This window comes from Ruditapes philippinarum, unplaced genomic scaffold (assembly GCF_026571515.1).
Source record: "Ruditapes philippinarum isolate M1 unplaced genomic scaffold, ASM2657151v2 ctg6556_1_1_1_1, whole genome shotgun sequence".
NCBI lineage: Eukaryota > Metazoa > Mollusca > Bivalvia > Venerida > Veneridae > Ruditapes > Ruditapes philippinarum.
The window spans coordinates 11,947-39,428 of NW_026854238.1; the positions used below are offsets into that span (position 1 = coordinate 11,947).

General features: G+C 33.8%; 1 pseudogene; it reads left to right on the top strand.

Annotated features, from left to right (window-relative positions):
• Positions 1-8,053: 8,053 nt before the first annotated feature.
• Positions 8,054-24,287, top strand: LOC132739506 (signal transducing adapter molecule 2-like; annotated as a pseudogene).
• Positions 24,288-27,482: the final 3,195 nt, after the last annotated feature.

The window sequence follows — 27,482 nt, forward strand, 5'->3', positions numbered from 1 at the left end:
TTAGTCATCCAAAAGTTTGAACATTTCGTATCGTTATTCTGGATGGCCAAGCTAAAGCACCTGACACACTGCTCCCTAGGCTCACGGCCGATCAAGTCCGAAAACCAGTTCATGCCAAGGCGGTCGATTACGCTGTTCCACATACTTTCAATTAATAAATTGTTTTCAGGACAGTTCAGCAGTAAATGCGTTGTCATATCATCCGTTAACACCGAACACTTTGAACACATTCGAATATATTCATTTGAACAGAGAGTTCCAGTGGCGGAAACTAATACGGAACATATATTCAAAAGAGTTTGGTTATATATAAATGCCAAAATGCACGAGGAATTGATAAGTAAAAATCAGTATGAATAAAAAATAGAGTATTTGTATACTGCGTTGCTTTTTGTATATTCATTTCCCAAAATGACAACGCAACAGAATTGACATTTATCGGCGCTAAGTTCTATTCCATGGCCGAAAATAATTTGACGAGAGTTGTCTAAAAGTGATAAAGTTAAACTAATGAAAGACAGTGAAACTTTGCCGATACCTAATCTTTATCTGACAAATATGGTATCGGCAATATTTACAATGGTAGCATTATTATAAATAAACAAGTAAACTATGTTCGTTAAATCATTATTCATTACCCAAATGTAAACATATGCAGATGTAATCAGACTTTATTGTTATGAGGTAACTGCTGTTCGTTTTAATCCAAAATTCTATTGTATTTATATGCCATAATGGGACAAAAACAATTAAAACATATTTCATTGTATTTTTATCATTTCTTTATTAAGCAATATACGTACACACAATCATGAAAATGCAAATATACAGCAAAATTATCCTTTGTAAGTTATTGCCCGGTATATAGGAACCTGAACAGCTAAAGGGGACATTAAAAGAATTGTAGTACGATATTAATTTATTTTACCTCTATGCATGTCATCAAGCAGCTCGGCCACTGCCTACGCATTCTGTGCCATTTTGAAAACAAAATAAAGTTGCAGCCAGTAAATGGCAATTATCATTTATTGAATGTTCATGCAAATATGTCTGTTTTAATCAAGAAGGTAGTATTTATACCCTTGAAAAAGTACATGATACTTAATTTTCCGTACATTTAAGCCCGTCTCACACAAAACACGGTTGGGCACACGGTTCCCATACGGTATACTCGGTTAAACACGGATTGACTGGTACGAGTATTTAACTCCAATCGTGCCTGAAGATTATTTTGGCGCGAGTAAGACTCGAATGTAGCACGAGCATGTAAGAATAAAGCACGGATATACTCGGTCAAGCAAGGTTTGAACACGATTTGCATACGAATACATACGATTGTTGCACGGTTCCAAGTACGGTCTAGTACGGTCTAGTACGGCCTAGTACGGCCTAGTACGATTGAACAAGACTTTTACTCGATTTACTCGACATTCACAGGGATGACATAGGGTCCTGCTGACTTTTGTTCTAGTTATGCTCGAATTATCACATATTCATGTGTGTTTTTATATAAATTGACCCGTTCTGATGGCTTGGCTTCATAAATTTTCAAACTTTCAACGAAGAACACCTATATATGTGAATATTGGTTATATAAAACAATACCAGGTGCAACAGATGACAGGATAAGGGAATTAAAAATCATGATAAGACTGATAGGGATTGGTGTTATATATGTGAATATTGGTTATATAAAACAATACCAGGTGCAACAGATGACAGGATAAGGGAATTAAAAATCATGATAAGACTGATAGGGATTGGTGTTATATATGTGAATATTGGTTATATAAAACAATACCAGGTGCAACAGATGACAGGATAAGGGAATTAAAAATCATGATATGACTGATAGGGATTGGTGTTATATATGTGAATATTGGTTATATAAAACAATACCAGGTGCAACAGATGACAGGATAAGGGAATTAAAAATCATGATAAGACTGATAGGGATTGGTGTTATATATGTGAATATTGGTTATATAAAACAATACAAGGTGCAACAGATGACCGTGAGAGCCCGAGTGAGTCCCTGTATACCCGTACTATACCGTGTCTGCCATGTATAATTCGTACTTGAACCGTATTGGTCGTATGGCGATCGTATGAAACCGTGTTTGCACTCGAGTGAATCGTACCGTGATCGTGTGACATTCGGATGTTAATCGGGTGTTGGGTGTGGGACTTGGGGACGGTCTCGAACGATTCCGTACGATTTATATACGTTCTTGGTACGGTTGGGCTCACTCGTGGAGTGGACTTCAAATACGGTTGTATATGCGGTCTCATACGGTCTAACACGGTTTCTTACGGTCTTGTACGGTCGTTTACACGATCATACACGGACATTACATCCGTACCAGTTTTTTAAAAGTTTTAAAAATTTTACACGGCTTGCACGGATACACTCGAATGGCCCGAGTGTAACTCGGTTAACTCACGGTTAGTTCAGTTGTATGTACGGTTTACACGGGTGGCCAACCGTATAAGCCGTGTGTTCTGTGTGATATGGGGGACCGTACCATTCTGTACCATTTCGTGTTGAAACGCAATAAACCGTATAAGACCGTGCTAATCACTGCCTCTCCGAAGTACAACGTATTATGATCGTGGCTTTCCGTGACAATGCCGTCAAGGATCACTACGGTTATACAAGGACTTCTACGATTGATAACGGTTACAATACGGAGAGCTACTGACCAGAACGGGTAGCTACGGACGGTGCCAGAATTAATTCGTGGCTCTTCCGTGGGCGTATTCCGTAAATATGTGACCGGGGTATAATGGTTAACCGAGCCACTTAATTTAAAGGAATAGATCAAGCCGGCAAAAATGATATAAAATTTATTTCCAAAAGCCGTTCGTTTTGTGTCCGGTTACAGTTTCTTAACAGTAATCCATTGGTCATATACCTCAACCATCTTTTGTTTCTTTTGTATTTTGGCATTCAGTACAGTTAAAGTGATTAAATATTTTGTATAAAATTCAAAATTCAACTTAGGTTTCATTGCGCTACTTCTTCAAAAGTTATTTCACTTTCAGCAAAACTTATCTAAATGATAAGCGTTACGCAAAATCTAAATCTTTAATCAAAAGATATAAAACACATCTTTGCCCTTTCTAAAGAAGAAATCCATTTCTAAGACTTAATATGCCTTCAAAATATTGAATTGAAAAATACAGAATGTTGCTCATTAACTCTAAAGTCTTCAGTAACTGTATTCATTTTAAAAGTACAACATTATCTGCTCTCACTTGCAGGTCGCCGACCTCAAATCACTTATTTTCCCCTCTTTCAAAGCTATTCTGCTAGTTTATGGAAGGTCAGTTGGTCTACTCCAGTGTCCGCTTGTGTCTGAAATGATGCACAGGGAGACACATAAGTTTTCCTCCACCTTAAAATCTGGAAAGTCGTCGCATGACATTTACAGCGTCAATATGACAAACAAATCAAATCAAAGAAACAAACTAACAGTCAAATTAAACAGAGTAGAACCATCGAGAATTTAGAAAAATGTTTTTGTTTTTTGTTTTTTGTTGTTGTTTTTTTTTGTCACTGCACATTCCAAATAAAGTCAAGTGATAGCTCTTTTTCTAATTCATATTCAAAATTCAACCACGTGACTTCTATTTCTTACTGCATACACCACGTTTAATAATGTGCGAAATCAAACAATTTGGAACTTCGAGACTACGTTGCGCGCTTTTAATAATATGAAACTTTCAGATCACGTTTTATAGTATCAGCGATGTTATACTTTTTTCGAGATCTGGAAGACTGGTTAGAATTCAATGACTATCGTTCAACATGCAGACTATCTAATCTGTGAATTCAGTTTCATGAAAAACTTGTGGAGACAATTCGAAATTACGTGATGTGGTTTTATTTATACGTAAACGTGGAACTTTGCTGCAAAACCTCTAGATCATGTGATATTGGTTTTCAAAATATGAAAAAATTGCAGAATAAATCCTATATTAAACATGGTTTGTTTTAATGTGAAAGTTTAATAAGGCATTCAAGATCATACACGCAACCGTGCTTTAAAGACTCCTGGTGACGTGAATCCCTTAGTTTTAGCCTCTTTAGTGAAAAAAGTTACATTTCCAACTGCCTTTTATGGAGCAGAACTATGGAATGATTTGACAGACACTGATATCCTTAAGATGGAAAGGTTATTCCGGTTACGGTTAGCTGCAAAATGCATTCAAAACTTTCCAAGAAGAACTGATATGGCTCTAAGCATGCTGGGATGGTTACCTGCTATAGCAGAAATTGACAAATGAAAGCTTAATTTCCTGCAGAAACTCTGTACAATGCCTTCAACTTTATTGACAAGAAAAAACATTTAATTTTAGTATATGCAAACAGACCGTTCAGTGGACAAAGCGGATATATACCTGACGTCTGTAGAATTCTAAGAAATAATAACCTTTTCCGTATTATTGAAAATTGAAATTATTACAAACAGCAATATTTCCTAACAAGTTACAATGGAACGCTATATGCAAATATCATACACAGCATTGGTAAGAAAGATGCTAATTAATAAGTAGCGATGATGATTTTGGGCGCTTCAAAGTTTTACATACCGATATAAGCCAGAAATTCCGACTCTCTAAATTCAATAAACATGCGTTATGTACTGCTAAAGTTGTTGTTGAAGCAAAGCAAAGTGATGTAAAAACATGCAAGAAGCTAGTGTGGTTCTCAAACAAGTGACCTAAATCTCCATGTAATCTCAAATTGTATTTCACTTAAAAAGGCTCGAACAACTTTCCTTAATAGTGTTGAAAGACAAAATTGTCGTGAACTCAGTAACTTTCTGAAAGTTTTTAAGAACTATCTTAAATCCTCGTGTTTTGGATATATATTGCATAGATGCGTTTCTCAAAAAAGACCTTAAACAAAATGCTTGTAAATTTATATACGATTGTTTAGTTTTCTTTTGGTAACTAAACGTTTTATCTAAATAAACACAAGTACTTCAAATGACAGGAAATATTTAAGCTGTTTTGCCCAATTGACATAGCTTATATTTCGTTTCGGTAAGATGTGTGAATACTGAGGCATTTTAACCTTATATAATTACATTGCCTTATCAGTATGAAATTGAAATATGAAATATGTAAACAAGTATATTAATATGTTTTTATTGTTACGCTTAAACACTTATTGCTCTGATTAAATGTTAATATAATGATATAGAAATATATATAGAAATATAATGATATAGAAATATAATGATATATAGAAGGTTATACATGTATATGAAACTATTTAACTTGAACTTAATTATGTCTGTTTAATTATACATAAATGCACATTTGTCATAATCATGTATGTTAATCGTTTGTATATATTTCATGTTGTATGTGTTGTAATGTGATTAAACCCACTATACCTTGCTTGAGAGGCGGACATCATTATGCTAACATTCCCTTATGTTTGTTTAGAAATTTATAGTTCATTTAACTTTCACTTGACAATATAGTTAATTTCTAGAAGAATATCTTTAAAATATTGGTGACATAACTGATGAAATTGTAGCGTATAAATGTGTAATTCCTTATTGAATTTTATGTAGTATATTTTGTTTGTACACTTAATATTTTAGGTTGCAAAGATAAATGTTTTGAAGGATAAATATACATGAAGAACCAATTTTATTATAGTGCAGAGGATGATAAATCTGACAGAAACATCCTACTCCAAATTTGACTTCACAGACAAGTATGAGAACTAACACACCTGTTTTTGTTTTGTTTGTTTGTTTCATTTTACGCCTTTTCCCAACAGTATTTCAGTCATATATGCGGGTAGTTTCCTAACCATCGTTCCTGGAGAGTTACACCAATACTAGACTACCTTCCTCCGCGCTAAACTACTAAGCATCTCCCGGGGATCGATTCCACGCCAGAGAGGTAACTGGATTAGAAGTCATCAACTATAACCCCTCGACCACGGAGACGGCTCTAACACACCTGCGCGTGAAAAGATTGAAATAACAATGAAAGAGAAGTTAAATAAATAAATTGGTTCTTAAAGAAGAATTTAACTCTGCTTCTGAAAGCATAAACAAAGACAACATTAGCTGTATTCCAATCGTTTCAAAAACAGTTCAGTATTTAATTGACATAAAGAGAGCAAAAATATAAAGTGATGAATTCTAGTTTTGGTCAGTTTACTTGAATTTGATTAGTGGTAACGGCAGCGCATTTTTATAAATAAGTCATACCTGTGAAAAATAATTAGTAGAGTCCTTCAAAATATTCACCATGGACCTCTACACACTTTTTCCAGCCTCAGGATCCATTCCGAAAAAAACATTTTTGAACTGTTCTTTTGGTAAACTGTTTATACACTGGTAGAGAGCGCTTCCGACGGCACTACGGGTTTTCAACCGGCGAAGGCAAGATTTGATGTGTGGATTTTACCATAAGTCACAAGGAGACAGGTCAGGAATATCAGCGGGATTTAGCAAAACCTGGACATCGGTTTTCTGTCTGGAATCATCCTTAACATTAGTTCTACCACCAACATGGCAATTGAACGGAATTTGGAAGGGCAGTTATATATAAACTAAATCTAGATCTTTTTTTAATTCGGACCCGCATTTACCCAATAACCCACGAATTGCAAAAAGCTCTTTGCTTCTCTCTCAAATCACAATCTAACACAGCCATTTTTACAGCCAGTAAACAAAATCACATGTAATGGATACAGTATAATTCGAACACGATAACGTTTACATTAAATGGTCGAACCATCAAGATATAATGGGTAGTTCAAGTTCTTCAATTATTACGTTTTGCATTTTATCACACACCCATGCCGATTTTGCGACTCCGTAAAAATGGTATATAAAATGGCCGTGCATATATTTTGACGTGACGTCATTAGCGTTATACAAACATAGTGTAAAGACGCGCTAATGTTAGCGTTATACTATTGGCGCGTCAGTGAAAAATGACTCTTTTTCACTTTAAACGGTCTTTATTTTGGGTGTGTGATAAATAGAATATTAAATTCGTATAAGTTCATTACTGAATTTATTGAACTCGTTTAACAAAATAATATTATGCTCGCCAGAGGCTCGCATAATATAATTTTATTCAACTCGTGCAATAAATTCAGTATTGAACTAACACTCATTCAATATCCTCTGTTTATTGCATAATCAATTTTATTCTGTTTTAAACTTTGAATTCCATTCGCCACATTTTTAACAATTTTGGCTCATTGGTATTTACTATATATGTTCAAACATTGCTCATCTATTACCCTAATCACGACTGTATTGTCTTATACTTTGTTGAATGCGAATGTGTATATAACTAAATGTTCTCAAATAGCATTGTTTGAATGAATTTTCCGGGGAACTAATATCCAGTTCGTTGTAAAAAAAAGCAACTATAAACCAAAAAAAAAAAAAATAAATAAAGAAAAAGATGCCTTTTTCAGGATTCGAACCAGCGAATCAAGGTCTCTTCACTTACAGAACGAACACTCAAACACTTCACCATTATGCTTCACACATGGAAAATGAGTGATTGATTAGGTGGTTAAAGATTGAGGCGATAAATAGTACACTTTTAAGAATTATCGACACCCCTATTTGTCAATATTGATATAAACAGATAATGAAAGGAATAGCGAATTCGAGCTGTATGAGTTTTTTTCAAAAGTGTCTTCTTACAGACGTAAGAAGACAGTTTGCTAGGATAAACAACAAATTGTCCGAGGCGAAGCCGAAGATAAATTGTTGTTTGTCCTAGCGAACTGTCTTCTTTACATCTGTAAGAAGACACGTTTGAAGAAAATACGAGTATCTGTATCTGACTTATACGACGTTTAAGTTTAAAACAGATAAATTAATGAACACATTTAATTATAAATAGATCTAATTGAAATTAAATGTATGTTCACGTTGAATATATTAAACTATAAAGAATATTTGCATGGCCTTAAAGCTGTGAGCAGTGAAAGGTGTAGGTAAATTGTATTCGCACGGAATTTTCGTGCACTTATTTCAATCGGCCAGAATTCACTTCTATTCATGATAAACAATGTTAAAATGGCTGTCTTCATCAGAGAGATAATCTGTGTTATTCAACATTGAAACCGTCTCTGATCATGTTTTACGTCAATGTTATATGGATAACGTTTTGGACACCAAATCTGGTAAGTTTCCTTATTCACATGCTTAGCTTGCAAAAGCAATGTTCAGCTGTATATGACCGATGATTTTTTTTGTTATATGGGAACCATAATAGGTCAGGGAACCAGAATAAACGTAAGCAGTGTATAAAAAATACCGAATGGCAGTTTTAAAACGGAAAATGTAAAATAAAAATGAACGATTATTGTATTTTCTGATCGAAGATCCGGAAATACAAAGCTGACATTCAATCTCTAACACAGCTGCTCACGACAAACCTAACAACAAGTAGTTCTTAAAACAGCTTAAAACGAAAGAAATATTTTATTTTGTTACAAGTATCCAACAAATTACAGCACATTCAAAGTTTAAAAGTAGCTTTGGGTTATAGAATTGTCAATAAATGCACAATCACAAATTACGCGGATGAATATGATTTTAAGCAATGAAAATGCTATTTTTAGCGATGTCGATCAGAGCGTATTACACAAATAAATCTGACTGTCGAGTAGTGAGATATAAACATGTTGGACTTTTTTGGCGAAACGATTTTCGCTAAATTATTTACATCAATGTTAAACAACAAGTTTATCGTGAACAAAATATTGTCTTGGGTTCGAATCCCATTTGAGGCAACTATTTTTTTTAAGTTTCTTTGTTAAGGAGCTTATTTAATTATAGTCTAACGAATATCAATATTCTATCGATTTTTTCTATTTCACGGTAATTTTTGACTTGTCGCTGCCATTTTGGATTCTGATACCTGTGTGTTATACGCAATCTGATTGGACGTCCAATTTGGCTCGTTCAATCAGATCGCATATTTCAAACCAGGTATCAGACTGCAAAATGGCTACGACAATTAAAAAAATACCGTGAAACAGAAAAAATCGGAATGATAGTGATATTCGTTGGACTTGAATTAGATAAGCTGTGGAATTCTAGTTCTTTTTATTGGTGTTAATGAATGATGCAGCAAAATCCCGCCGGAATGCGCCTCAGTCGCCGAAACGACGATTTCCTGTGTTCCACATTGTTTGGCAAATGAACATATAGTAGGCTTTTCACCTTTATATAACTATAATTTTGATAGTGGACAATTTTTTTTTTTAAATAAATTCATCGGTGGTTTTGTATTTGGTACCTTATAGTAAGCCTTAGAGTGTTGAATTATTTTTTAAGGGTTGTAGTAGGGGTCCAGGGGCAGATAGGGATGGGGTGTCCAAACACTGATACTGCCACCTGTGGTTCTGAAAGTGTTTATCGGTGTATTATATTTGAATGCAGCTTAAGTGAAAACAAAAGGCATTTAATTTAAATACGCATGTAAGATGCAAACTATTACACTTTTTATTCATGTTTGTTTTAAAGTTTTCCGTCATGCATCGGAACTAAACAGTTACACCTTGTAGATCCAGCTTTGTAAATAAGATTTATTTCATGAAACGATCCCGAGAACCTCATGTTCATTTTAGAAACATGACACGTGCTTTCTCCCGTTCGTCTCTTAATGAAGAGTACAAAAATGTACTTCAGTAATGGCTACGGAAAATAAACATCAGAGACTTGCCGTAGAGAATTCAACCTTTGCTTTTAAGACATGTCTGAGCGTCAACCCAAGGTAGCTTTTCAGCCCCCTATTTCAGGCTGGAAAACTAGGGTTAGACATGTTCAATGCAAGCTATGGCTGTACTGAACTGCACTGGGTTAGCCTACTGGGAAGTAGGGCAACTGCGTGGGGTAGGTGGTTCCAGTGGTATGCTGTCCTAGGAAAGAAAGAGAATTTATAATAGTCTGAAGATGCTGTGAATAATCTTTAACATAAAGGGTGGCCATGGCGTGATGAGGTAACAAGATTCTAATTGGACTCTATGAAGGTAGTATTGTGTTAGGATAGAATGTTTCCTTTTTTGTGACGTGGAAAACTTGACACTTGAAGAGGTTTAATTCCATATCCCACTCCAACTCCCACTTTTCTAACCAATTAAGGTCATTTTGGAGGTTTGGACTGATTGGTTTGCAGATGTCAATATTTATTGCAGTATCGTCTGCAAACAAGCGAACCTGGGAATTTTTGTTTTGTGGGAGGTCAGGGAGAAACATATGTAAAGCTACATATGAAATTGTGGTAAAAATATCTCAGTGTTGACAGTAAGATTAATGACCTTTACAATTAACGGTTAAAGCAACTCAAAGAATGAAATCTAGTTTTCATGACAGGCATCATATGCAGGGATAGATAATAGTTTTTTTTAAGTAAGCACTCTTCAAGATTTACATGTCAAATGTCTAGTGAGGCTAATATGCACGATTTTGTCCGTTGAAATACAAGATAATCCATGTGTTAGTTTATTAGTAAAGTTTAAAACAGTTTGCCTTTGAGCTATGTCATTTATTTTATTTGATGAATTTAAACTTGACTTTGACATAGAGATTTTAATTTTAACTTTGGGTTGACTTTAAAATCTGGACTTCTTTTGAACTTGTGAAATTTAACTTATTTGGGTTGACTATAAAATCTGGACTTCTTTTGAACTTGTAAAATTCAACTTATTTGGCATGTTCAACCCCTTGCATAATTATATTATATAAGTTATATATTTCATATTATATGTATGCGGTATGCTCATTTTGCTTGTATTTTAACAAAACACTATACTTGGTCCCTATGGTTCTAATAAACATGTCTAGATACTTGGTAACTTTATACAGAATTAATTTTAGTTTGATGATGTGGGAAGCTGTAAGCTTATAGACACTTTCTCAAATCTGTTTCTACAACCGACCAGTACAAATCAATAAGCCATGAATCCTTTAATTACTAAACTAGTCAATTGATTTGACCAGCTAACACAGCTGGTTATAGTAAATATATTTCACAACAGGTTAAGGCCCACACGTCCTTAATTGTATCAGGAATATATAATTATATGTATTTGTCAACAAACAAACATCTTACTTATATGACCATGCCACGCAGAAATCTCACGGACATATTTATTGGGTTAGTGCTTTGGGTTATATAACCTCATCCCTCATGACACCTCGTCCTCTATTTTGGAAAAATGCATATAATTATGTTCTTTTCACAACATATGTTATGTTTTTTTAGTACTTTGATTTTATTTCCTTAGATAAAGCGACAAGTGAGATGGACACAGTGGAAGACTGGGGTCTGATTATGGATATATGTGACCAGGTCAAGACAAAAACTAATTGGTAAAGTTATATTTAATATCTTTTTACAGTATGAAAATCAGATTTATAAATATAACATTAATTGCTAGATAGAAATTTAACTTGTAAGCAAAGATATTTGTATGTTACCTTCATCCATTTGGACTTTTTAGTGAACACAATGATACCTAGGTTAAACTCATAGACTCTTACATAACTCTTACAACTAAAATTATAGACATGTGAGGCCAAAATATTGTTTGCATTTTTCGCAAAACTTGAATGTTAACAAAGTGACATTATTGCCGGTCTAAAGTACTAAAAATTAATTTTAACTGATTAGTACTTATTTAAAATTTGGTATGTGTAGCACTTAAAAATGGGATTAATGAAAACGTTCTAGTCTACATGGTCTAAGAAAGGTGAATGAAAGATTTAGATATACATGTACAATTTAAAAAAGATGTAATACGAAAACTGTAGAATGAAAGCAAGAATTGCTTCAGGTGTTATTTCATACTATATCAAACATAATAACTGATTTACCTTAGCTTAGCAATCAAATGATTATGATAATTTTGTGACAAATGCGTGTTATGTGTGTAGACTTTTTTTAATGTAATAAAATATGCAATGACAAACTTTGATTGTTGGTTACATGTGTACGCAGGCAACTTTGGTTAAATCCTCAGTGATATTTCATTGAAAATCCTTTAACTTGCTGAATTTGTGTATTTACACTGCTTTGAATTCGGAACAGTTGACTATTCAGGCTATGAAAATAGACCTACTAACTGTAACAGTATAGAGTCTTGTCTGACTACAGTGTATGTGCAGGCTCGTCCGGCTCTAAACTGGTGGCAAAGGCAAATTGCTTCTTGTTCAAGCCGAGTTAAAATCACATGACATTGTCAGCAGTGGCTTTTAGCTTTGTTGTTAAGCTGTTAAAATGGAAGTTTTCATTACATTTCAGCTATTGAGTGCCTGTGTAAACAATTGTGGAAGGGATTTTCATCTTGAAATATGTTCCAGAGATTTTATCTCTGAATGCAGGACATTAATTGGACAAAAGGTTTGTACTTTTGTTATCTATAAAGTATATTTTATGATTTCAATGATTGTTTAAAAAACAGTAAATATATGACGTGTTTACTTAATGAATAAAAAAAAAGGTTTCGATTTTTAAAACAAAAATATGAATTGTCACAACTGTAATTAACAGAGGTGTAAGAGTAATACATATTAACGCCACAACAAGTTTTAAAATAATTTATTTCAGTCTATTATTGTTGGTCAGCAATTGACCTTCACAAGAAATTTGTTTGTTTTAGATTAGTGGGTAAAGCACCACTATGTTAAGGAAAGTATGAATAAATGATGTTATTTATGTTGATATTATAATTTCTTGTAATTTTCTTTTCCAGTCAGGCTCATCCACGAGTTGCACAGAAATTAAAATTTATCATAAAATCATGGGCTGAAATAAAGGAATTTAAGGAAGACCCTGCTTTAAAGTGAGTAATACATCTATATGGATAATTTACTGTGTTAGTTCAATTGTTGGTCTCTCAATGCAGGTGTGATTGGTTTTAAATTAAATTCCTTGGATCACAACCAGGCACACATATATCCTCACATCTTGTACTTTTAGCCACCATGTAGTTATTATCCCCCGCCGAAAAGGCGGCGGGGGATATAGTAATAGTCTCCGTCCGTCCGTCCGTCCGTCCTTCCGACATTTTTGTCCGGAGCATATCTCAAAAAGTATTTGAGGTATCAACTTGAAACTTCATAGGTGGATAGACCTCATTGAGGAGGAGTGCAGTGCACAAGAATGATAACTGTAACCTGCATAATTTTTGAGTTATTGTCCTTTGTTATTTTTCAAAATTAATTTTTGTCCAGAGTATAACTCAAAAAGCCTTTGAGATATCAACATGAAACGTCATAGGTGCATAGATCTCACTCAGGAGGTGTGCAGTGCGCAAGAATGATAACTCTACCTTTCATAATTTTTTAGTTATTGCCCTTTGTTATTTTTCATACTTAATTTTTCACCTGAGTGGAGCTAACTAAAAAAGTGTTTGAGATATCAACATGAAATGTCATAGGTGGATAGATCTTATTGAGGAGGAATGCTTTGCGCAAGAATGATAACTCTTCGCTATACAATTATTGAGTTATTGCCCTTTGTTCTTTTTATACTATTTTGTCCGGAGCTTATCTCAAAAAGTAATTGAGGTATCAACTTGAAACTTCATAGGTGGATAGACCTCATTGAGGAGGAGTGCAGTGCACAAGAATGATAACTGTAACCTGCATAATTTTTGAGTTATTGCCCTTTGTTATTTTTCAAAATTAATTTTTGTCCAGAGCATAACTCAAAAAGCCTTTGAGATATCAACATGAAACGTCATAGGTGCATAGATCTCACTCAGGAAATGTGCAGTGCACAAGAATGATAACTCTACCTTTCATATTTTTTGAGTTATTGCCCTTTGTTATTTTTCATACTTAATTTTTCACCTGAGTGGAGCATATCTCAAAAGTGTTTGAGATGTTAACATGAAATGTCATAGGTGGATAAATCTTATTGAGGAGGAATGCTTTGCGCAAGAATGATAACTCTTCGCTATATAAGTTTTGAGTTATTGCCCTTTGTTCTTTTTCATTCCATTTTTTCCAGAGCTTATCTCAAAAAGTATTTGAGGTATCAACTTGAAACTTCATAGGTGGATAGATTTTACTGAGGAGGGGTGCAGCACACAAGAATGATAACCTACCCTGCATTATTTTTCAGTTATTGCCCTTTGTTATTTTCAGTCATCAGTGTTCACATAGGTTTCAAATCTGTATTCACTTCAGCCATCAGTTTTCATTACCAAAAGACCTCTTAAAATTGAATTATTCTGCTCTACTACATATACATTCTTCTAATAAGCAAACACTTTCGGCGGGGGATGGCCATGTTGACATGGCTCTTGTTTATAAATTACATAAGTAACTAGAACTTGCTTCATCTCGATCTTTTTGTCCGAGATTTATACTTGTGCTCTAGTCTATTTTGTGTGAGGTATAAGGTAGTGACATCATTTGGATGAGCTATAAAAAGTTGATAAGGCTTGCTTAATAGCATCATTGTTTTTACAGACTAAACTGAAAGTAAGATTTATAAGTTCAATACCCGCCAAATATTGACAATAGACAATATGTCAATTTTGTTACAGTTAACCTTCTTTCTATGAGATAACATCTTGAAATGTATGTTGAAAAATTATATGGTTGTTTACCTTGAGGTAAAGTTCTGTTACTCTGTTTACTATATTGTTATCAGAATGATAAATGAAACTTAATTTGATGTTATCTGGACAAGAGTCAATATCATGATAACATAAAAGATCAAGTAAAAAGTTATTTTACTGTTATCATTTTCAACTTCTTACCTTGCTTTCTTTGGCGATTTTTGTAATGGACTTGTCAGGCTTTGAATTTAGAACAATCCATTAGCTGCTTAAGGGATACTAAAATAAAGGATTAGTGTTAAATTGAGCTTAACGGTAACCAAAACAAACATAATATTAAAATTTCAGAAAAATCAAAACTTATTAAGTTGTTAACATTTATATTTCAGTTTGATACCCTCATTTTATGACAGTTTAAAGAAAGAAGAGCATGAATTTACTGATCCAGACAGTACTGTAAGTGTAACAGTATACGTGTATATACGGTATTGAATGAGTTAGGCTCAATACAGAATTTATTGAACAAGTTAAATATAATTATGTTAGGCGAGCCTCTGGCGAGCTTGATATTATTTTATTGATCAAGTTCCGTAAAGAATCTACACAAGTATGATATTCTATTTATCACATACCCAAAATAAAGACTGTTAAAAGTCAAAAATAATCTTTTTCACTGAGGCGCTTAGGCTAAGCGTGGCTTTCCGCTATGTTTGTATAACGCAATGGATGTCATGTCAAAATATATGCACAGCTGTGCAATACCATTTTTACGAAGTCACAAAAGCGGCACGAGTTTGTGATAAATATTATTATGTCATTGTTGATGGAATTACCAGAAATATTTATTAAGATACTTTGAATAAGTAAAGCACCAAGTAATTGTAACACTTGCCCCCAAGCTTAGAGAAGGGAGAGTAATAGCTGGGGAAAAATGAATCAAGGTTTTCTTTTTGTCTGTCACTGCACTGCTGTGTGGCAGCCTGTGTCAGTATGCTGATTTTGATGCTGAAATAGCCAGTGATAAATATATGTCCAGATTACTGTGTTCGGGCTTTTAAGCAAGTATTTTACCAAACTACATGTCTCCGCAGTGGGGGGGGGGGGGTCTTTATCAGGGGTTCTTCTTTTCCGCGTTAATTTATGAGTAGAATTTGCATTAGGATATGAGTAAAAATATGTAGCAGGTAAAAATGAACAGCTTCTGCTGGACACCTGGGGCAGAAAAAAATTCTGGTCTCTTGTAAGCATAGCTTGTTTTCGTTTCTACAAAAACATATTGAGTTTCATAATGTCCATTGCTATTCAGGTCTGATTTTAATTTGTTATCTGATAAAGGATGCAACAGAAAATGCTAGAGTTTATTTAAGTGTGCTAAGTTACATAAAGATGCAAGAAAATGGCCAAAACTTGAAATAAATTTTATATTACTTACAGCCTAAGAAGACAGTGGTTATGAGTAAAGACCCAAATGTAGCCCACTCACAACAGGAGGAAGATGATCTAGCTAAAGGTAGGTTACCTTAGTTTCTTGAGATGGTTTCCATGGTTAGCTTTAAGTAGTTACAAGTTTGAGATATGCAGTAGATAAACATTTGATATGGACAATAATAACTTGAAAAATGATTACAAAGAATTTTACTTATAAATAAGACAATGAAAACAATAATGTTTAGAAATTTTCCAATAATTATTAGATATAAAAAAAAAACAATTAGATATAAAAACAATGCTAACTGACTTTGATTGATTCTAGATTATTTCTGTTTCAAGCAATTGCACTTTTACTACAAGATGAAGACAAAGGTCCCAGTCAGAAAACAACTAGTCTGTATCCTACTGGGTTTTCTATGGGAAGGGCTTCAGGAGGCGGAGCTCCAAGAGTTAGGGAAGTGAGAAAGGTAAGAAAGAAATTGTTGACAAGCTATAAAATTATGCCTTAAAAAGTTATAAATTTTAAAGATCATGATTACCAAAGGCTGTACAATTAAGGTTGCAAAAAGCTATAAAATCATGGCTTAAAAAAGTTATCAAGGCTGAAAAAGCTTAAGAAGTTATAAAGGTCATGGCAAATCAAGGCTAAAAAAGCTATAAAAACATTGTTTAGAAAGCTATAAAATCATGTTTAAAGAAAGATATAAAATCAAGGTTTGAAAACACTTAAATAGACTATGAATTAACGGTAAAAAAAACTATGAAGTTGTGGCTTAAAAAACTAAAAGATTAAGGTCAAAGAAAGATTCAATGTTTGAAAAGATAAACAAATCTTGGTGTACTAAACAATAAAACCATGGTTAATGAAAGCTTTAAAGTCAGCGTTTCAAAAAGCTATAAAGTGGTCTCTTTGAAAAAAAAGCAATTATATCTCACTGATATAAGTTAAAAACTGCTGATAACGACAAATGATTACATTCCAGGAAGCCATTCAACTATTTAAGGGCGATAGGAGGAATTAATTTCTATTTTTTTTCATTCAGATAGCAAAAGCTAAAACAATCAGGTTTTCGAAAGAAGGGAAGGATTCTAGAAATGTGTATATACTTAACAATTTTTTAAGCTATATTTTAACAAATTATGTTTCAGGTGAGGGCATTGTATGACTTTGAGGCAGTGGAGGATAATTAGTTAACCTACTTATCAGTGTACTTGATGACAGGTGAATATTGACAATATTTCATGTGGTTTGATCTTTTTATGTTTGATTGTACTATTAAACTTAAAGGTTTTTTTCCCAAAGATTATGATAATGTGATGGAAAGAAGTCCCTCACATCATATTTGTCATATTTGGCAATTAACAAAGACTAGTGTTCTAAGGATTGCCGACTGCTTAGTCAGCTTGGGTTCAAATCTTGTCAGGGGCTAGCCATTGTTTCTGTGAGCAAGAAACTTTGCACCTCATTGCTTAGTAAGGGTTGGTTTTCGCAACGGATTTGAGAGTGTTTTAATAAGCTTATAGATTCAAACACAGTCTATTAAAACTTTGTATAAACTAATTATTAACGGTTTTTTATTCTTCCAATGTTTCACAGGGGATCTTTGTGTTGTATTAGCTTTGTATTTGGACTGGGTTTCACTGAACAAGCAGACACAAGTTTGTTGATAAAATAGAAGTCTTTTTATTTTGATCATTTTATGATAAAATCATGATTTCAAGCTATTAAAGTATTTAACTGTAAATACATATTGAAAGTGAATTTAACATGCATAGTAAGAATGACTGTATATTAACAAACACAACTGAATGTAAATACAACATAATTTACATTTATATAAGTCAATTATTTTGTTATTTTCAGTTAGTACATAAATTTATCAGAAGATTGATAGCTAAAATAAGTACACAGTTTTAATACTACAACATTGCATAATGAAATGAAAATATATAAAAATTCTTACCTGAACAAGCAGACACAGGTCTGTTGATAAAATAGAAGTCTGCCTGTTCAGTTGGAAGACTCTGAATTTATACTAAAAGGGTAGACTTATAAATGTCATCTTATTAGGAAATTACTTATTAAACATATAAACATGATGCATTAAAATGATATAAGAAATTTGTAAACCATTAACTACAGTCATTTCAATACATTATAGTACTTGAGGGAGTACTGTAGCTGTGTGACAATTGTGAGCTAGCTATTCATATGCTGGTTAACAGAACATGATTGTTTCTTCTTAGGAGCCTATCTCTGCATTACCTAGATCTTTTCAGTTAGTAATTAAATGAACTCTGATGGATTTTGAGGTAATAATGGTCAGTATTTATGATGGATACAGAAAATGGCCAACCTGCACACATCTGTAATCACACCTGTGACTCAACTGTTTGTGATTTGAGTTTAATTTTTTGCTTCGCTTTTCATGGAGTAAGGAAAGCTATAACACTCATGTTGGGGCTTGTGTCACACTTTGGTAAGGTTAAAACCTTACACATTTATTTGAGAGCATAATAGGAGGTCTGTATCCAAGGTTGATAGCTCTAACATTGATTTCGACAGAATTATGGCTGTTTTTGAACTTTTTCATTTAAAAGGCTCTTGTTTTACTATTAAGCACTGAGAATTGTCAAGGACGCTGCCCTTCCGACAGCTTTTGTTTGATAATATAACTCTGCTTGCCATCATTATCGATGTACCGTTCAAAACTGCAAACTTGACGTGTCTATGGCACAAATCATTTTTGTAAGATTTAAGACTGTTTATATTTATTGTTTCAAAATTTATTGAAAAATATGGTATTTCAGTGACTCTAACTGGTGGAAAGGTTTTACTCAGAGGAGAGGGCTTGTTCCTGGCTAACTTCGTTACAGCAGACCTGTCAGTGGAACCAGAAGAACGTATGTATAATGTTTATATATCATGCTTGTCTCAGTATGCTGTATATTGTAAAATGTTGTATTTCTATATTACAAAGCATCATAAACAAGCCTTGTAACAAAACAGAAAAGGAAATAATAAATATATAGGGGCATAAAAATGTTATGATGAATAAATTTCTTTGTACACTAAATCGAATACTTTCTTTATATGTTATTGAGTAAAATGAAAGGTTGAAATATTCAGATAACTAGAACTGTGTCCAAAGGACACGGATGCCCCCACTGTGCAGATGTGCACCGGTTTAAGAGGAGTTGCGTTCACAAAATTTCTATATGGTTTATAGTGAAAAAATCAACAAAGGGCCATAATTCTGTTAAATTTGGTCGCAGCGAAAATTCCTTCCTTTACTACCATCTACACATTAAGGTTGTTCATCCCTGGAAGTTTAAGCAAAATCTGCCATCCGGTTTAAGAGGAGTTGCGTTCACAAGATTTCGGAACGTACGGATAGACTTACGGACGGACAGACGTACGGACGGACAGACGTACGGACAAGTTCAACGCTATATGCTCCCCACTTTGTGGGGGCATAAAAATTGTAAATGACAACCAACCATCCTTAAAAATGGTATTTTTAATATACGTGTATATAAAAGGATAACTCTCTGATCAGGTAGTCAAGGCCTTTGCCATTTGATGCTGTGGTCTGAGTGGCTCTTTTATTCAGGTGGTCAGGGCTAACAGGTTGCCATGCAAGGCTGTGGTCTTGGCCATTTTGTTCAGGGGGTCAGTGTAAATTATTCGCCCATTAACTGTGGTTAACACATTACTTCATGAGCACTTTGTTAAGAAAGACTGTTTTCATTGAAAAACCTCCTGTTACAAGTTAAAACTGCTATGAAAGTATGAAAAAGACTTCAATACTGTTCAAACTTGACACAAATGTTGACTAGACCATAGCCTTTGTAATGGCATACTGAGTCTTAAATTTACTTTTACCATGGCAATGAGAGGACATCTCAAATTTGCCAAAAAACATTATTTTGCATTGATTTTTCCATCAAAAACTGATTTCAAAGTGCTGCATTTACTTCTTAATGGATTGAGATATATCAAAGACTTTTCGGTGTTGGTTACATGTTACCTTAAGGTTGACTGTTAAGGTTGACCGAGGCCATTTTTAGCCTCTCACAAGTGCAAAATTGTTTTGCAGAGGGGATGGCGTGATCACTTTTTTAACACCATTTTTCAAATGAAAACAAGTGTTTGGAGTCTAAATGAACAATTTTTTTCACAATTTGAGGCCTCAAAACAGGAGGAAGGAAAGGCGTGAAAAGATGTCTTTATAAAGTGATGGGTTAAGGATCATGTCAGGGAAGATGATTTTTTGATATATGCATGTATGTGTCAGAGGAAACTTATAATCCTGGATGTAGAGCTTATATCTTAAATTATACAAAAATAGTATTTTCTCTAGAATAAATGAAAGGACCAATATGATATTGACCAATTTTTTGTGTGAGTTGAAGACCACCAGATATTATGGTGTTAGCAAAGTCATAATATTCTAGCTTAAATGTTAATCTTAGTACATGTATTTATTCTATATATTTGTATAGCAAAACAGAAGGTAGAGTTTAGTGAAGAAGTTCAAGTAAAGACGACTGAGGCACCAGAACAGCTTATAACTGATGAGGTAAGAATGGTTAAAATAGAGATACCATAGCTCAGTCATTTTGACAATGCATAATGGTAAAAACGAACCTCAAGTTTTCCCCTTGTGGCTGAGATGCTGCTTTTAAGGGTTGAGACATCAGAATTACACCAACTGTATATCCATGGGTGATCATAAGAGGTGACAAAATTGGTTCAAATTACTGGATTCTCTTAGCTCCAGCAGATGGGGGGTTTTGACCTCTAGTGTTGCTATAAGTTTGTAACACCTGAGCTTAGCCAAAATCATCTTTCCTGTTTTCAGCCTAATATCCCTTAAAACAAAACAAAACAAACAGGCATTATAATAATACTGCAATAATGACAATTTTTCTTTCAAGATGGACTTAAAGATGGATTATGAAAAGTAATAAATGTATGTAAATGTACAAGTTATGATATTAACAATTTTGATGAACTTAGAAATATGCCCTCTTATAATCAAAAACTGGGATCGAAAATCAATCAGAATATTATACTTCAGTAATAATAAGAAGTGAAATATAAATGATGAATCTTTAAGTATTAGTAAAATTTCAATAGTGTTTTAAAGGCGCATTATGCCTCAAGAATTCATACATTTTTAATTCATTGAAACTGTCAAATATTTGTTTAATAATGTTTTGATAATGGATTTAAAGCATGTTAGATGTTATATAACTAAGGAAAGTAGCTCTGAGCATGTATTAATGTGTTGTAAAGGTAGCAAAATGTAAACAAAGTTTTGACTTCCATACTGCCATAAAAATACTGATTCACTATAATTATACCAATTGCCAACAAAGAAAAAGTAACAAACATAGTTCATGACTATAGCTTATGAGTATTCTTGTGGAAACTGTTACAAGATACCCAAAAATAAAAGTTTTTGAGAAATAAGATTGATAGCATTTCTGAGGCATAATTGGCCTTTCATGCAAGTATTAATTCTGCGTAGATTTAAAGGAACTTATTTAAATTGTTGAACATGTTCTGGTTTTTATCAGCTCAGTTGGATTTGTGCCATCCAGAATGAAGGAAATACTCTTTTAACTTTGTTTTGTTTTTGTTTTCTAGAACAATGTAAAGCAATAGGTCCACTGATAGATGCAGAACTGGAAAAGATTGATAAGTATGTCTTTATATTGTATATAATACACAACAAGTCAATTCTAACATTGGTGTTTCCATGCTTTGGGCAGTGCAGTAAATGATAGTTGGGCAAATGAGTAGGGATCTTATCTTGCATATTTACCAGTACTGCCATGACAGTTTGATGGTTTTGTTTTGGCATCTAAATATAATAATGTTAATCTCTCATTGCATGAGGAATTTACTATAATAATCGTCTTATAATTTCTGCATGACAGGGCATTAAGCCATTAACCATGAGTTTAAGAAAATCCAGAATTCAAATATCCCTGCCTAGCACTGACTGGGACAATAATTTACTTGTTCTGTTAAATCAAATATATTTAAAGTACAAGGATCAATACTGTTTGTCTGTGTTTCAAGTTACAGCAACAATGTTAAACTTAAATGGGGACTTTCTAGCTTTACTGGTGGTGAAATACCTCATATGCCCTTTCATGCATTATTTTAGGCTTCAGAATCACTGACCCTTTGTGTGCTTGTTGGATAATTTCCTCAGGTGAAAGTCTTTGACAGGATTTGAACAAATAGTGATGAGAGGCAAGTGATTTGAAGTCTTTAACATTAAACACTTGTTTGAGGAGACGTTCTTTCAATTTAAGAACTATTCTTTTATTCTATTTCTTTAATTTTTTAAATAATTTGCAATTGCAGGAGACATGCTGAGTTATGTGGAATTAACACCAAGGTGTTAGAAGCGTTGCGGATGTACCATAACTTAATAAAGGAAACACCGATGCCATATGCTTACAAACAGTCTATGTCGGGATATAACCCTGCTTCAAGCGTGACGATGCCACCTGGATCTATGCGACAGGTTGGTGTTAATATTGTTTTATACCTACTTTATTGTATATATACAAAGGAACGTCAGAAGATCAAGTATGGATTGGTTGTTGGATCTTTGATCAATAGTTTGATTTGTTGTGATGTTATTTTTTAACGTAATTCACATTGACTAGGTCATGTAAAACAATTTTACTGATTTTATTCATATTTAGTTTTATTTTTAAAGTCTATATAGCTATATATTAACAGAGATTTTTGTTAGAAAAAACATTATAGATATAAGAAAAAAACAAGATCATACAGTTTTTAAAAGTTCATAACTCAGAGTTAATATTTACAGTGCTTGATCACTTCTTACTGTCATGCGCTGAGAATATTTGAACGGACAGCTTTTGTTTTGTAGGGTAATTATATTTGTATTGCATGTGAAATATACAGCTAATATTAAAGGTATGTAAAAGTTTATAATATATTAGCAGCCATGATCCAAATACCACAAATGACCCAAGACCAAGGTCCAATTGTACAAGTTCAGATTGGACAGATAGCACAGATGGGACAAATGTCTCAAGGTCAGAGGTTAACCAGACATACACAACAGCCTCTAGTCAAAACTATAATAATAGGTAATAATTAGTCATTATTATAACTTCTATTCTCTGTTTGTGATACATATTTGACTATTTTGATACATAAACTTCTGTAACTATGCCTTATAATAGGAAAACTTTAATGTGATTTAAGTATGTATGCCTCAGAACTTTCAACTGATACATTTATTATCTGTTACAAAAGTAAAGTTATTTTCAAGAGGTAAAAACTTATAACTAGTTAATTATACAGAATCAAATGTAGTTACAAATTTGTTGTCTTGCCAATGTTTGTTGTCTTAATCTAGTTTAAATGGTCCATCGGATAATAAATTTTTAGCAAGGTTTAGCAAAGGTAACACGTGTTACCCTTCTAAGCTGACAAGGAAAGAAAGGATTGATACAAATAGTTATGAATATTTCTCATCTTTCTGTATGTTACATTATATAATTTACATAGAGGGGCTAAGAATTAATAGCATAGTTGAGGATAACTCTATATGATCAAATATATGTTCCTGTGAAATATGTGCAGGAATTGCAGGTTGAAGGCTGATAGTTCTTCCAAGAAACTTGCCATTTATGTATTGCAAACAAATCCTCTTTTGATATAATGAATTGTAGTTACTAACTTAACCTTTATTTATTTTCAGTGCACAAAATTTACCAGGTCAGCAGCCTGTTTATTACACAGTCCAATCACAACCCCAACAACCACATCCACAGCAAAATGTAGTTCCACCCCATCAAAGTATTCTTACATATAATGTGAACGTAGTTCCGTCACATTCACAATATGGACAAGCAATGGGACTAATGAATTCTCAAAATATGGTATCCATTTCAAGTGACTTTGGTTCCCAGCCAATTCAAGGACATATATACCAGCAGCCTATATGCCAACAGCAATTATTGTGAACATATATGAACAAATTCTTGAGAATTTGAAAAAAATAAGTGATTTTTATATAGGAATTCAAGAAAAAAACTTAGATGATGCAATATTCAGTGTTGTTGTGGCCTGGCTTTAAGCAAAAGATAATGCTGAATATGGCAGGATAAGTGGAACAAGGCTGTCTGTTGTGATGAACAATGTATACATGTGCAACTCATTAGAATAACAAGCATTATTGCTTGAGAATTCCAGTTTAGTTGTATCAGATAATAATAAGTGAAAATAGAAATCCTTTACATGATGGATTTTGGATTACTTCACAGGTATCCTAATGGCGTTAAGTTATTTCGTGTTGAATTATTAAAGATATTTCGAATTGTAACTTTTCATTTTTGAATAAAGGGACTCCATTTTGGTTTTCTACGTGACAGAAAAAATATAATCTTCAATTAATTGCTTAGTATATTTCTTATTATCTGCATATCTTTCTGTTTCAAGTACCCCAGTTAATCTATGTAAGAAATTCAAATTTAGGCTTTTTGACCATAGTGGACTTCCTTTAAGAGAACAAAAGGCTTTGATATACCACATTCATTGCTTAAATAGTGTATCAAAATAAACCAGAACAGACCTTGGTTAGTAAAGAGATACAAACATAGTTATAAAAAATTAAGGCTTTATCACATACCTGTGCCGATTGTTTGACTTGTAAAATGGTATGGCACGGCCATTCATATATTTTGATGTGACGTCATTTTGTGTTATACAAACATAATGTTAACAGACACTTAATGTTAGCATTACACAATAGATGTGTCATTAAAAAAATGCGTCTTTTTCACTTGAAACAGTCTGTGTTTTGGGTATGTGATAAATAGAATATTATATTGGTGCAGGTTCATTACTGATATTATTGAACATATTGAATTAAGAATATTATGCCCACCAGAGGCTCGCGTAATATAACTTTATTCAACTCGTTCAATAAATTAAGTATGAACTTACACACTTTAAATATTCTCTTTTTATCAAATTTTGCATCAACTTAACCTTGATTGTGACTGTGTAGATTAGATTTATTAATCCCCTTCCGCGTAGCGAAAAGGGGATTCTAGGAATGGCCTCCGTCTGTCAGTCCGTCCGTAACACTTTTGTGTCCACTTCATAACTTTTTAACCGCTGAAAAAAAATTATAAAATAACTTGGCACAAGTTATAACCATAATGAGACAATGTGCAGAGTACAAAAATCGGGTTGCTACCCCAAGGTCAAGGTCAAAATTAAAGGTCAAATGTTAAAAAGTCTTCATTTCATTATAAAAAGTCTACATTTCGTGTCCGCTCCATAACTTTTAAACCGCTGAAATTGTTTTAAAATAACTTGGCACAAGTGATTGACATAATGAGACGATGTGCAGACTGCAAAAATTGGGTTGCTACCCCCAAGGTCAAGGTCACATTTAAAGGTCAAATGTTAAAAAGTTTTCATTTCATTATAAAAAGTCTACATTTCGTGTCCGCTCCATAACTTTTAAACCGCTGAAAAGTTTTTGAAATAACTTGGCACAAGTGATCACCATAATGAAACAATGTGCAGACCGCAATAATTGGGTTGCTTCCTCCAAGGTCAAGGTCACACTTAAAGGTCAAATGTTAAATTTGAAATAACTCGTCACAAGTGATCACCATTATGAGACAACGAGCAGAGCGCAATAATTGAGTCGCTTCCTAAAAGGTCAAGGTCACATTTTCAGGTCAAATGTTATAAAGTCTATATTTTGTCCGCTCCTTAACTTTTTTTACTGCTGATTTTTTTTTTTGGAAAAAATTAACTTGACACAATTGATCACAATTATAATAACATGATGAAGGGCAATAATTGGGTTGCTACCTCAAATGTCAAGTTCACACTTCAAGGTCAAATGTATAAATGTCTACATTTCGTGTCCTCTACATAACTTTTAAACCTCTGAATTTTAATGCCCACGAAGGGAAGCATAATATAATCGCACTGTCTGTCTGTCCGTCCATCTGTGTGTCCCCACTTCATTCATGTCCGGACTGTAATTTTGTCATGCATTGAGGGATTTTACAATAACTTGGCACAAATGTCTACCACATCAAGACGATGTGTCACGTCCAAGTACCACGTCCCTACCTCAAAGGTCATGGTCACACTATCATTTTGAAGATTCACATTATCACAATTAGAGTTTATAGGTACACACATTCGTGTCCAGACTTTAACTTTGTCAAACATTGAGGGATTTTGAAATAACTTAACACAAATGTCTACCACATCAAGACGATGTGTCGCGTCCAAGTACCACGTCCCTACCTCAAAGGTCTTGGTCACATTATCATTTTGAAGTTTCACATTATCACAATTAGAGTTTATAGGTACACACATTCGTGTCCAGACTGTAACTTTGTCATACATTGAGGGATTTTGAAAAACTTTAACACAAATGTCTATCACATCAAGACGATGTGTCGCGTCCAAGTACCACGTCCCTACCTTAAAGGTCAAGGTCACACTATCATTTTGAAGTTTCACATTATCGCAATTAGAGTAAATAGGTACACACATTCGTGTCCGGACTGTAACTTTGTCATGCATAGAAGGGTTTTAAAATAACTTGGCATAAATGTCTACAACATCAAAACAATGTGTCGCGTCCAATAATCACGACCCTACCTCAAAGGTCAAGGTCACACTACCATTTTGAATTCACTTTATCATAGTTAGAGTTTATAGGTACACACATTCGTGTCCGGGCTGTAACTTTGTCATGCATAGAAGGGTTTTAAAATAACTTGGCATAAATGTCTACAACATCAAAACAATGTGTCGCGTTCAATAATCACGTCCCTACCTCAAAGGTCAAGGTCACACTACCATTTTGAATTCACTTTATCACAGTTAGAGTTTATAGGTACACACATTCGTGTCCGAGCTGTAACTTTGTCATGCATGGAAGGATTTTAAAATAACTAGGCATAAATGTCTACCACATCAAGACGACATGTCACGACAAAGACCCATGTCCCTCCCTTCAAGGTCAAGGTCACACTTATAGTTTGAAGGTACTCATTCTCTCGAGAAGTGTTTGAAGATACACATTAATGTCCAGACTGTAACTTTGTCATGCATGAAAGGATTTTTAAATAACTTGGCACAAATGTCTACCACATCAAAACAATGTGTCGCGGCTAAGGCTCATGTCCGTCTGTTCGTGTGTCCCCACTTACACAACAATCATATCCAGACTGTAACTTTGTCATGCATTGAAGGATTTTGAAATAATTTGGCATAAATGTCTTTCTCTTGCAACAGTTTGTAGCGTCCAGGAATCACGTCCCTTCTTCAAAAGTCAAGGTCACACTTATATTTTGAAGGTTCATGCTATCACAATTAGAGATTACAGGTACAATTATACAAAGAGCAATATTTAGCAATAAG